We start from the raw sequence: 13,416 nt of genomic DNA on the forward strand, positions 1-13,416 counted from the left end.
GCGCAGAAAGGGTGATCAATGAAGACTTTCGGTGAACTTAGACTACTCGGCGAACTTAGGCTACTTGCCGAAAGTTACAGAATCAAAATCAACTAAAGAATGAAATTAAATGCGATCAAAGGGGATTTCAGCGAACCGCCGAGTGGTTCGGCGAGCTCGACCCAGCTCTCCAAACTGCCCGACGTGCCTATTCTCAACCCCAACTTCCAAAATCAACCCCACAGCCCCTGAAAATAAAATCAAACCACACACATTCTCAATTAAGTCGAGACCCATTAGACCCATTAGATCCATGCCACAGGGATACTCAGACTTTCCCTGGTTTGGCAAAAATTGACCATTTGATGACTTTAGCCCTTAAGAATGACGTCGAACGCTCCATCATTGGGCAAATCATGTCATTTAGCACAATTTGGGTTACGCAGATTTCACCCGACTAGACTCAACAACAATTAAGCACAACCCACAAGATTACGAACAATTTTAAAGCATGAAATTCGGGAAATCAACAACTTAGGCAATTTTGGCATAATATCAAAATTAAAATTGGCAAACTAGCACTCATTCATGATTTCAGAGAGGCCCAGCACACATCAACAAATTTTATAACAAAGCATTTGAGTTTAACTGTTATTTAAGAGTTCGTGGTTCGGAAAAACCAACCTTTATGCCAAAAGATGAATTTGTAAAGCTAGGCAGCAAAGTATCTAACTCTGAACATAAGATCGACGACCAAAAAGTGGTAAAATGCAAAATATAGGCAATATAAAGTGTAGGTGTGATTTTATGAAGTTAAAAAGTGATGGAATGTGAAAGAGTTTGAAAGTTTAAACCTTTGGCCTTTTAAAACCGTTCAGTTCGCACCCTTTCGGTGATGTTATTTCTCCTTGCCAAACCACTCAGATACACGCCAAGTGGTTACTTGCCTCACCAATTTTTACCCGACCTTCAGTTAAGTTGGGGGTTGGGGTTCCAAACGGCGAACAAAAGTCGGGCTCGCCAACCTTTTCGGCAATTCACCGATTTGTCCATGGGCCCGCCAAGTTTTACAAACTCCATCTTCATGATTTCTTGAGTCCAATGGCGGTCCAAGTGGGGTTCGCCAACCTCTTTGGTGAGTCAACAACTGGACATTTTGTTCACCAACCTGCACTTTTCAAACACATTCTACACTCCAACCTGCACAATTAACACACGTTATTTCAAAAACAAAAAGAAAGCAAAGGATAACTTGGGTTGCCTCCCAAGCAGCACCTTAGTTAACATCGTGGCACGACGCAAGTCCCCACTCAAACTTCATTCATGGGGTTTGCCATAGTATCACTATGTAACCCCCCTTGTTGTCTCGGGTTTACATGAGAAGAAATTTACCCCATTTGGGTCTCCAACTGCTTGATTGAGACGGAATGAGAGGTCACCGTCTAGTTAAGGGTCGATACATCTTTCTTCATCTCCTTCAAAATTTTATTGAACCCTTCAACCTTGTTGAGAATACGAGAGAGCATATCCTCAGCCCGGCCACCCTCAGAATCTTTGGGCTTTTGACGCTCGTGGGGAGGAACATACCTATCCTTCTCTCCATCTCTTTCCTTCCAAGTAGGGTTACGATCCCTCCACTCTCTATCATGGTCTCTCCAGCCGACATCCCTGTTACAACCTTGGTTACCACCCGACCTTGGGTAGTTTGTACGATAACCACCTCCTTGGTTGGCTAGGAAGTTCACTTCATCGTTGTACAATGCTTCAAACTTGGCCTCATCGGGGTTTACACACCCAACACCTACAACATTTACACTTCTAGAACCAGCTCCCATGAGATTCTTGGCTAAAATGTCAAGTTGGGTCATAATCTTTTCCATGTTTTGGTCCCTCTCTTGATCTTTCTCAAGCTTCTCCTTTGACAATTTAAAAGTGAGAAGGGAGACATGATCTTTACGGGTATACCATGCCCGGTTAATTTTGGTCAGAACATCCAAGAGAAGGGTTGCGATAACGTAAGGTTGTTTCATTAAAGCTACCAGAGAAATTGATCATCTACTCCCTTGTTCATCAAATCAAGGCTTCGATAAAAGTATTGCAGCAAAATGTTGTCGGGAAAACCATGAGTTGGGCATTGCAGCACCAACTTCTTAAATCATAGCCAAGTCTCATGGATTGGCTCACCCTCCAAATGCTTGAAGCTTTGGATGTTGTCCCGAAGAGTCATGATCTTCGAAGAGGGAAAGAATCGCACTTTAAATGCGGTAATGACCTCCCATTAAGTGATAGAATTTCTTAGCAACTCAGCCAACCACTTGCACGCTTCTCCCAGTGAAGAAAATTAGAACAACCTCATCTGGACCGACTCTTGAGATATGTTCTTAAAGGAGAACGGCCAGCAAACATCAACAAAGTTCCTTATATGCTCATAGGGATCCTTATGAGCTAACCCATCAACCAACCCTTTCAACTGTAAGAGCTGCAACATGGTGCTTGCAATGTGGAACACAGCGTTCCCTTCGGCAGGAGGCAAGCAAATGGCACAAAATCCACCCACTAGATTTGTGTCATTAACATTCATTTCATTTACATCATTAAGGTTTTCGATGTCATCATGGTGGCCCACTTGGCTACTTTTGCTTCTGTTGACACTCATTTCCTCTATTTTAAAACAAACAACACAAAACCAAAACAGAAAATAAGTAGATTCAACTACGACTAAAAAGAACGAAACTTCACTTCACCAAAATAATCTTAAACAACACCACTCCCCGACAGCGGTGCCATTTTGAATAATAATGTTTCAAATACACTTCATCAAATTCTAAGCGTCAACGGTCATTAATCAGTATAAAACCTAACTAAATGTTTTGGGGTCGAATCCCACAGGAAGCGGTACGTGTTTTAGATTTAGTTTGGAAGTACGAACGTGTTCAAATCAGTCATAGGAATAAAAATTATCGAATAAAGGCATCATTCATATCAGAGGATGACACGAATGTCAAATGGGGGGTTTTGGTTTTAATTATCAACTACAAACAGTCACATATAGGAAAACCTAATAATAATAAGACGAGTTATTGGGATGTGATCGATAATAGGCTAATATAGACAAATGGGTAATTGAAACTATTAGAAAATAGCTAGATATTAGTGCGTAAGCTAGGCTATAGAGGAGATAAACTTTCTATCGAACAATTTATCCCGAAACAAGTTGATTTCACTCGAACATAAAAAAGCATGCAAAATAAGAACAGCCCACACCTTAGTCCATTCACTCTCTCGAGCTAAATGTGTGGGATTAGGTTTAGGATTCACTCTCTCGAGCTGAACCCAAGTCAACCCAATACCCACTGACCATCAATCAAAAACCTTAGTTCTAAAACCTCTCTCTTGAGCAAGCCAAGAACACAAAGCTAGAGATGCATTTGCAACTACAATTCATAAATTAAACCACAATTAATGATTAAACTCACTTATAAATAGAATTTAAACTAACAATTAGCAATACCCATAAACTAAATTAGCCCATAATCAGATAATCACACCCCAAGAATTGGGGAATTAGATAGACATCATAAAAAGGTAAAAAATCATTACCAAATTGATTATCCATCAATTGGGCAAGAGTAGATTCGTCCTTACAATGCTCCAATTCAAAGAATCTCAAAGACTCACTTCCAATTTCTCAAAAGTGAAAAACTTCAATTCTTCAAAGCTTACGAAAAACTAGAGAATACTTGTCTCCCAGTTCAAAACTCAGAAATAGATTATTTTTTTTAAATCTGTGTGTAAACATAGGATTATATCTCTAACTAAATGTTCAAAAAATGTATTTATAGTCGCCAAAAATGTGTTGTGAATAGTCACTCGGCAAAGTAAGTCGGGCTCACCGAACCACTCGACGAGCAGCCCTTTGGTCAATTCTGTTGCCCTTCTGCCTTGGCATTCAGCATCCTCAAGGTCTATAACTTTGGGAGATCTAGGACTGCATCGCGGAACTACTCTGTGATCCGCTGACTGCTCATTTGCATCGCCAACTTGATTATTTCCTTCAGGGCTTGGCACACTGGAACTTTAGGCGGTCAAATAGCAATTCGGTGATTCGCCAAGTGAACTTGGCGATCACCAAACTTCCTTCTTCATTCTTTCAACTTGTTTTGTTCCATTTTGCTTGTTAGTGTCCTTTCTTTGTTCCTCGATCCATAAACCTAAAAATTAAGGGTTTTAGATCAGTTATTGGCACAAAATAAGCATTTGAGGACACTAATTCTATATAAACAAAGCTCTAAATGAGTCTAAATTTTGGACTCATCAAACCCTCCATGTAAAAAAAGAAAAGAAAAGATAAGAAAATGACTGAAAAGAGAGAGAGTTGTGAAATAAAGTGTGTGAAAAGAATGAATAATGGAGTATTCGGTGATTCATGATAAGTTGAATAATGGGGTGGAGTTCGAACATGTTTGAAATGTTAAATAAAAGAAGGAAACTGATGTTCAGGCCATACATCATGAAGGTGGAAGCAACTAAGCCTAAATGACCATACATTTACACTCAGCCCCATTACTAGCCTTGAAAAGACCTGTGTGATCTTGAGTGAGCTGAAACGAATGTTGACTGCAAAATAAGGGCAAACCTGTGGGTGAAGTTATGCATGTATTCATCTTTGTGAGTGTGAGAGTTATATGTGTTTCCAGGAATTTAAATTGTAGAGAAATTTTGTGTGAATATGGAATTATCTTTGTTGTGAGGGCATTTGGATACCTTTGTTGAGCTTCAACTTGCATTTGAAGCAAGCATTGTGAGCTTGAGTACTCTTGATGATGGTGAGTCACAATTTGAAACATTGACTGCATAATTGATCATTGTATAAGTAATTTGAACCTTATTGTGTGCATTTATGTTAAGTCTTATGCGGCACTATTTGTAGACATCCTTGTTGAACTGATTAATCTTGAGTTTTACTTGAGGACAAGAAAAAGGTTAAGTTGGGGGTGTTTGTAACACCCCTGAAATTTCGTAGGTTGAACTAGGGCCTAAACGTAGTGTCAATGAGGTATAAAATGACTTCCCCTAAGATAGTAGACCATCTAGGTGTTCTATGGTGGTCTATGAGTTAAGGCCTAAGGGAGGAGTGCCAAACAAAAGGGGCAAGCCAAGGCCTAAGGCCAAGGCTGCCCCAAATTTGGAGCTACTGCCTCAAACTCCACAGCCATCACCACAGCTCGTGGTGATGACCACGGATCGTGGGAGGTTTCGTGGAGTTTCCTTGGTCAAGGGAGAAGGACCTCCAAGTGTCCCAAACACTGCCTCACCCTTCACGAGAGGGACCACGCTCGTGGTCCACTTCACGGCTTGTGAAGATGGGAGTGGAGTTCTCTTAGCTTTTAGGGAGTTGGGGGTTGTTAGGGTTGCTACTTCCCAAGGCACCACAGGTACCACTACGGGCCGTGGTGCACTTGACGAGGGAGAGGGATGGCTCGTGAACATCACTTGGCACCAAGGCTTGAAGGCCTTGCCTCCACAAGGCCAAGTCATGACCAAGACCATCACCACGGACCGTAGTCATGACCACGGATCGTGGGAGGCTCCGTGGTCTTGCCTTGGCCAAGTATTGGCTTGTGCACGAAAGGGGAGCCACTGCCTCCAACACCACGGGCAGTACCACGGCCCATGGTGCATTTTCACGGTCCGTGAATGTTGGCCGTGGTCCCTAACGGGGACCATTTAAATGAGGAGTTTTGGAACTTTTCCTTTTAAGTCCTATTTAAGTAGGGGTGTTTTGGGTGTTTTTAGAGGTTAATTATATATTAGTTTTTAAGTCTAAATTCACAAGTTTTGGTCATCATACCCAACACCCAATTGAAATCAAAACTCTCCCACTTCTCTTTAAACTTTCTCTCTAAAAACCTTAAAAGGAGAAGAATACATTAGAGCTAGGGTTTCAAGGTTCTTTCCCAAATTTGCTTGGAGTTTCTCCATTAATTCTCAAGGAATCAACTAAGGTATGGTTGCTTATCACTCTTAGGATTCCTTTCCCCAAGGTCCCTTCAAGATGAATTTCAAAATCTCCAATTTCTAGGTTTTCAATCCAAAAACGTGGGTCTTCTTTCTAAAGTGAAATTTATGTTATAAACTGAATTTTATTGATGTTATATGAACAATTATGAATGAATTTATGTTGTATTTGTGGTTTCTTGAAGAATTCCCCATGAGACCCATGTTTCTCCTCCTTTTCCTAATTCTAACCCTAGTTTGTGTTGGATATTGAGTGAAGGCTATGAATCAAATGTGATGTTATGTAGTTCATGTTTGTATGATGATTCCACCCTAGGTTATGTATAATTTCTATGAAATTAGGGTTGAGACTTTGAATGAAGCCTTGAAGGCTATGAAGGGAATATGTCAATTGCTTATGTTGATGTTGATTATGTATTACTTCATGAATTACCTTGTATTATGTATTGGTCATGAACTGATTGGTGATTGAAGTATGAATGTCCTAGGAAGGGAAAGAAGGTATAAAGGTTAATTTTTCTTTGAACTCAAGTATGAAAGGTGAACTACTTAGATTGTAATGATGCTATACCTAATGTGTTGTTGTGATGTTGATGACCTAGTTTCCTCATCCTTAACCCTTTACACTTGAATTAGCTATGAAGTATGTAGGTATATGATGGTATGATTGAAAGATAGTTCTCATGATTGTAGTGTAATGTAAAGTGAAAGGTTTACTCACTTGCTAAGTGTCTCTAAAGTGAAAGGATTGTTATTCACTTATGAACACATATGAGCTATTATAGCAAGATGTTTTCATAAGAGTCTAGTAAAGACTAATGTGAACTTATGTGAAGACTAAAGATGATTACAAAAGGGAATTAGATACTTAGCACCGAAAGGGCATGTAAATGAGATGGGGGTCTCACGTTTAGTAAGTCCGGTTCCCCACATGGGTTTCCTCACGTTTAGCAAGTCCGGATTACCCACAGTATGTGTTGTTTCATGAGATGGAAATCCCCACGTTTAGTAAGTTAGGATTTCTAGGAGCAATCTCCTTGATCCTTAACTATGTGCCCACATAGGACTTTAGCTTAGTGGATCCACCTAGATAGCTATGTACGAATGGTTACACCTTAGGCAAGTGTTAACCCTCTCTTTTCGGTGTGGGAGTAGAACACCGGATTCCATGTAGCTCTCATGGTCTATGTCGGTTATGGCAATATCTCCCTAATATAAAACTAAATGAAGGTATGAAAGGTGTGAACTCTTACTAGGGCTTTCTTGCTACTCCCCGTCAATGGCACCATTTTGATTAACGTATCAGGACATTTCATCCAATTCTAAGTGTCAACGATCGTTAGTCAGTACAAAAACCCAACTAAATGAGCTGGGGTCGATCCCACAGAGAGTAGTTTATCCTTCAAATTCAATGATGAAAATATGACAACAATCTCGTTAATTGAACACTTGTTGCACCTTTTTGGTTTTAGTTTCAAATATCAAATTATGATTATCACTCTGATTTCACACTTCAACACAAAATGATCAAATAGTAAGGTAGAACTTGGGGAATTGACCAACCAATTATTAAATTTTAACTTAGTGGATGAACATTGATGCTCGCAATAGGATAATTTGTCGTGGGTAGGTAGGACCATATGTAAAGTAATTTTCTCTCAAATAATTACCTTTTCTATGTTGAATTCTCTCGAACTTCAACACTAATTAGAAGTTGCCCAGCCCTTGTCCTCATCAAATCCACTCTCACGAGCTAGATACAAAGGATAGATCCCATGTTTCACTTTCTCAAGTTGAAATCATCGTAACCCACTAATAAAGATCCTAAGTTTTCTACTTTGGTTCTGCACTTCTCTCTCGAGCAAGCCCAAAACACTGAACTTGTTACACTAATCATGCAAGATGACCTTCAAACGCAACAGCAACTCAGACCCACTTTAAATTAACGCCATTATTAGCAAACCAACGACACCCACTTAGTAAAACTCAACAATTTGGTTTCATAGTCAAAACCCCAAGAGAAGGGTTTTAGCCACTCATAGCAAAAGTAGGAAAATCAACATCTGCCATGTTTTCCATGGTTGGGTAATTGAAATTTGAAAGTTGAAGTTTACTAAAATCTTCTCTATTACAAAATCTCAAAAAAAAATCTTGCAAAAGTCACTTAGAAAATCCCAATGGTAATGTCTTTTCCCTCTATTTTTTATTTCTCCCCTTTCTGAATGCTTTCACTCTCCAGCAAAAATCAATTTAAACAAGTCTGAAGTGAGACCGTTTAAGACCGATCGGTGAGGTAAGTCGGGCTTCGTCGATTGTTCGGTTACTCGTCGACTATCCTTCATTTCGCCTTCAATTTTCTCTCTTTCTTGGTTCAGTTACTGTAACTTTAGGAGATAGAGTGGCAATTTGGCGATTCGCCGAGTGACATTGGCGATCACCTGGCCTTCATTTTTTCATTCCTTTGGCTCATTTCGTTCCTTTTGCACATTAGTGTCCATGCTTTGTTCCTCAATTCACATACCCTGAAATCAAGGATTCATATCAGTTATTGGCATAAAAAAAGAAATTTAGGACACTAAATCTATTAAAATAAAGTCCTAAATGAGTCCAAATCATGAACCATCAGTTACTTGCAATCGTTCAAAGACGAGAAACAAGGTATGTAAAGCTAAAACCTCCTTCATTGTTAAGTCACACCATAAAGTCACTTGTTTCTTGAGTAAGAGTTTACATGTGTTATTTGAAATAGGTAAGTAGAGCCTTCATTAGAATATGTCGAGTACATTCCTACATGCCTTTTTAAAAAAAAATTAGAAGTCATTCCTACATGCCTATCCCAACCACTACTTATACTCTTTTTCCACTCTAAACTGCTTTTCCCCACATTTCACATGTCTACGTGTTATGTCATAATATTCATATTACTCCTTCTCGTCGAGTATCCATAGTGTCTGGTATGACCGTGTCTTTACTTGAAATCTCTAGAGGTCACATACTATGGTTGTCAGGTGTTGCAAATAAGAATAATATGTCATATTCAAGTTGCATTGGTATACTGATCACCTAGAGACATAATTATAGATTAGAATAAAATAGTAGCAATCAACTAGATATATATTTATGTTTACAGAAATAATGTTAGCTGCTAAATGGATAAATGATATTATTTGCATGTCATAGGCCTTTAAGGCATCACTTGATAAAAATTATCCTTTGCGATGGGAGGTATTCATAGCTTTTGCTTAACGAATACGCGTGATGTTATTCTATTAATAGAATTGAGACCAAACCATTTATATTGAGCCCAAAAATGTGGCGTACCCGCCCTTGTGGCATTATTTTCATTTGATAATCAGCAGTGAAGGATTTAAACTTGGAGATTTATGCGGAATTATACGTACCTTCTTGTTGTAGGATCAAGTGATGTCACCACCAACTGCCGAATTGGTTTCTTACAAGATCACTATGTAGTCTTGTACTGTTTTCCACAACTACACTATTTATCTAAGAAACTCCTTTCTTGTGTTGTTTGTGTTTTTGTTTGGATGACCCCAAGTCCTCCCTTTTATAGGACAAAGGTTAAGACTTGTAACTCTTATTCATTTAACAGTTACATCACCCCTTATCCTATAACTCCCACTCCATTCAAGAATACATAAGTATTCTTCTTTTACTATAGGGAGTTATTTAGTGGAGTTGTAACTTACTTCATGAATGAAGCAAGTTACTAGTCAACCCATCAATGGGTGTATCTATTTCCAACATCTCCCACTAACACATTATGGGATGAAACACATAGGGCTTTGCATAGTAAATTACTTTAGACAAACACTAAGTTTGGGAGCTCTTACACTAGAAATCTTTTTTCTTGATCATCATAAGATACTACCACCCTTTTATGATCATTTAAGATATATTATCATGTCATATAAAGTGCCTTAGATGCCTACACATGTCTATATACACATATGGCTTATTTTACATAATGGACTGGTCTCAGACACAAGCATGATGTGTATATATTTGCCTTGATCTGCCTTTTGCCCACATATCACTAAGATCAGGATTAATTGCTTTCCTAGCATTACTCCTTCATGTCGCATTTTCATAACCGTTAGATTCATAATAAATTAGCATACACTAACCCATCACCTCATGATATTGTTAAAGTCATAAGGGAACTAGTGAAAAAAAATGTTTCGAGGTCTCACATAAAAGTGAAGTGGGGTGTATTCACTTACCTTTCAATTTGTGGCAATGAAGCACATGCAGTATGAAATGCATGTTACAGTATGCCTCTGATTCCATCAGAGTATATGTCGATTTTCATTTCTTTACACCATACAAATCTTGGTCCAAGTAAATCATTTACTTGACCTGAGTTATACCACTCTATTGGACTTTTAGAGGAGATCTCACATTTGGCTACAGGTATTATCGGAAGTGGGAATCCATAATTTTGATCCTTTTTTACATTTCTCTTAGATCTCATCCTAGTCTTTTAGTAGGGTGACTTTCAATAATATGTTCTTAATCGAAGGTGCCACATTTATTAGCTATCTTTTTTAGTGCTAAGAAACACAAATGTCTCATCTTGGCTCGCTTTCCATAAGCGCCCAAGGCTGTTGCTCATGTGAGAATGCCAACCTTATCAACTTCTACGACATACTCTAATATTGTGAATGTGCAAATCAATAATAATGTATGAAATGACAAGAAAAACATCAAAAAGAAATCCATACATTATGATCAAGATGTTAAAATAAGGAAATATATCATTTTACATCCCACGCAAGCCTAGAGATTTCACAAGTTTAACAAAGACATCTCTGGGTATTGGCTTTGTTAAGGTATCCACTACCATCTTGTGCGTAGAAATGTAATGTAAAGTGATTTCCTTACGTGCTATGATGTCTCTAAAAAAATTATACTTTGTATCTATGTACTTAGTCTTACTATGATACTTAGGGTCTTTAGTATAAGCCATTGTTGCTTGGCTATCACAAAAAATTTGCACTGCATCCATTGGCCAGCCAATGATCCCTAAGTGTTCCATGAACCTTTTTAGCCATACAACTTCTTGTACCGCTGCAGAGCATGCAATGAACTCTGCTTCCATATTTGATAAAGATATACATGTTTGTTTCTTGCTACTCCATTAAATGGTACCATTGTTAAGCAAAAAAACATAACCAGAAGTGGACTTTCTTTCATCCAAGTCTCCACCCCAGTCACCATCAGAGTAGCCCACCAACTGTAAGTCACTTCCTTGATAACATAATTTGTAATCAACAGTGCCCCTTAAGTATCTCAAGATTCTCATAACAACTTTCCAATGTGTTTGTCCTGGATTGGATTGATAACGACTAACAAGACCCACTGCATAACAAATATTGGGACGTGTACACAACATTGAATACATTAAACTCCCAATTGCACTTGAATATCGGACCCTCTTCATGGCGTCTTTTTCACTTTGAGTTTTGGGACATGTTTCAAGGCTTAAATTTTCACCTTTAGCTATAGGGGTGTCTATTGATTTACAGTCTCTCATCTTGAATCGTTCAAGAATTCTTTCAATGTATGATTCTTGTGATAAAGCTATTAAATTCTTTTAGTGGTCTCTATGAATTTTAACTCTAAGGATGAATTTTGATTCTCCAATGTCCTTCATTTCAATTTAGGGACAACCAACTCTTGCCTTTACAAAAGTAAGACTATTTCCAGCTAATAGTATATCATCCACATAAAGGGACAATATCACAAAATCAGTTTCAGACCGCTTCGTATACACACAATGATCTTCATCAATCGTATTAAAGTTGTAAGACGTAATAGCGCAATGAAATCTTAGGTACCATTGCATAGATGATTGTTTTAGTCCATAAATAGACCTTTGAGCTTGCAAACTTTTCGCTCTTGACCATTTTGGATAAAACCTAATGGTTGTTCCATATAAATTTCTTCATCTAGTTCCCCATTGAGAAATGTAGTCTTTACATCCAGTTGATGTAACTCCAAGTTCATACTTGCAACTATAGCTAGAATCAATCTAATAGAGCTAAATCTCACAACTGGAGAGAAAGTATTTTCATAATCAATGCCCTCTTGTTGTTTGTACCCTTTAGCCACCAAATGAGCTTTGTAGCGTTCAATTACACCATCCACCTTTCTTTTAATTTTGAGAACTCATTTATTCCCAATTGTCTTTCGACTTTGCGGAAGGTCAACCAAATCCCAAACATGATTTGTCCTCATGGACTCCATTTCTTCTTTCATTGCTTATATCCACTTATCCTTAGCAGGGCCTGAAAAAGCCTCTTGAAATGAATTAGGCTCTTCATCATCTTGCAGAGTAACTATTAATGCTTCCCCTTCGATATGAAACTGATGTTGGGGAATAGTTCCTCGTGTACTCTTCCGCACAATTGTCTATTGTGAAATATTCTCTAAATGAGTAAGTCTTGCACTTGGATCAACAAGAGAAGGTACAACTTCTTGTTCCTCACTTCTTTGATCTTGAAGATTTTCTTGATGACCCACAACTTCATAAAATGACACAGTTCTATCGATATCACCCTTACTAGGAAATTCAGTCTCTAAAAATGTGGCATATCGTGACTCAAGCTCTATTATACTTCCATCTTCATTTTCTGAAGATATAACTCTTTGATTGTTGTGAACAGCTAATGAAGATGCATTTCTTTCCCCTAGGGCCTAACTTCCCATATTTATGAGAAGAATTATGCACATATGTTGTAGACCCCAGGGTCGCAATATATTTAAGTCAGGTTTTCTACCCGTCCATAATTCATTGGGTGTGGAAACAATGGACTTAGAGGGCATACGGTTAAGCACAAAAGCTGCAGACATCAATGCGTCTCCCCAAAAGGAAATTGGCAAGTTAGCCTGCGCCATCATAGACCTAACCATTTCAAGCAAAGTTCTATTTCTTCGCTCAACTACCCCATTTTGTTGAGGAGTGTATGGAATTTTTTATTATCTTACAATTAATTTTTCATCACATAGATCCTTTAATTGATCTGATAGATACTCACACCCACAATGAGTTCTTAAAGCTTTTATTCTTAAGTTTAATTGATTCTCCACCAAATTCATAAATTGTCTAAAGCATTCCAATGCTTCTGACTTATGGGAGATCAAATAAACATGACCATGACAAGTATAATCATCTATAACTATGATGAAATATGAGGCTCCATGCCTCGCCCTCACACTCATAGGACTACATATATTTCTAAATGGATGAATTGCAATGGAAACTAAGCTCTAGTTCCCTTTCCAAATGGTTTTCTAGTTGTTTTTGCTACTAGACAATGTTCACATATTGACATTTCAATTTTAGTTAAGTACCCCAACAATCCTTCTATTGTCAATCTATTAATTCTTTCAATGCCT

The sequence above is a fragment of the Solanum verrucosum genome, unplaced genomic scaffold, assembly GCF_900185275.1.
Source record: "Solanum verrucosum unplaced genomic scaffold, falcon-dt-bn FXZP01000188.1, whole genome shotgun sequence".
NCBI classification, from domain to species: domain Eukaryota; kingdom Viridiplantae; phylum Streptophyta; class Magnoliopsida; order Solanales; family Solanaceae; genus Solanum; species Solanum verrucosum.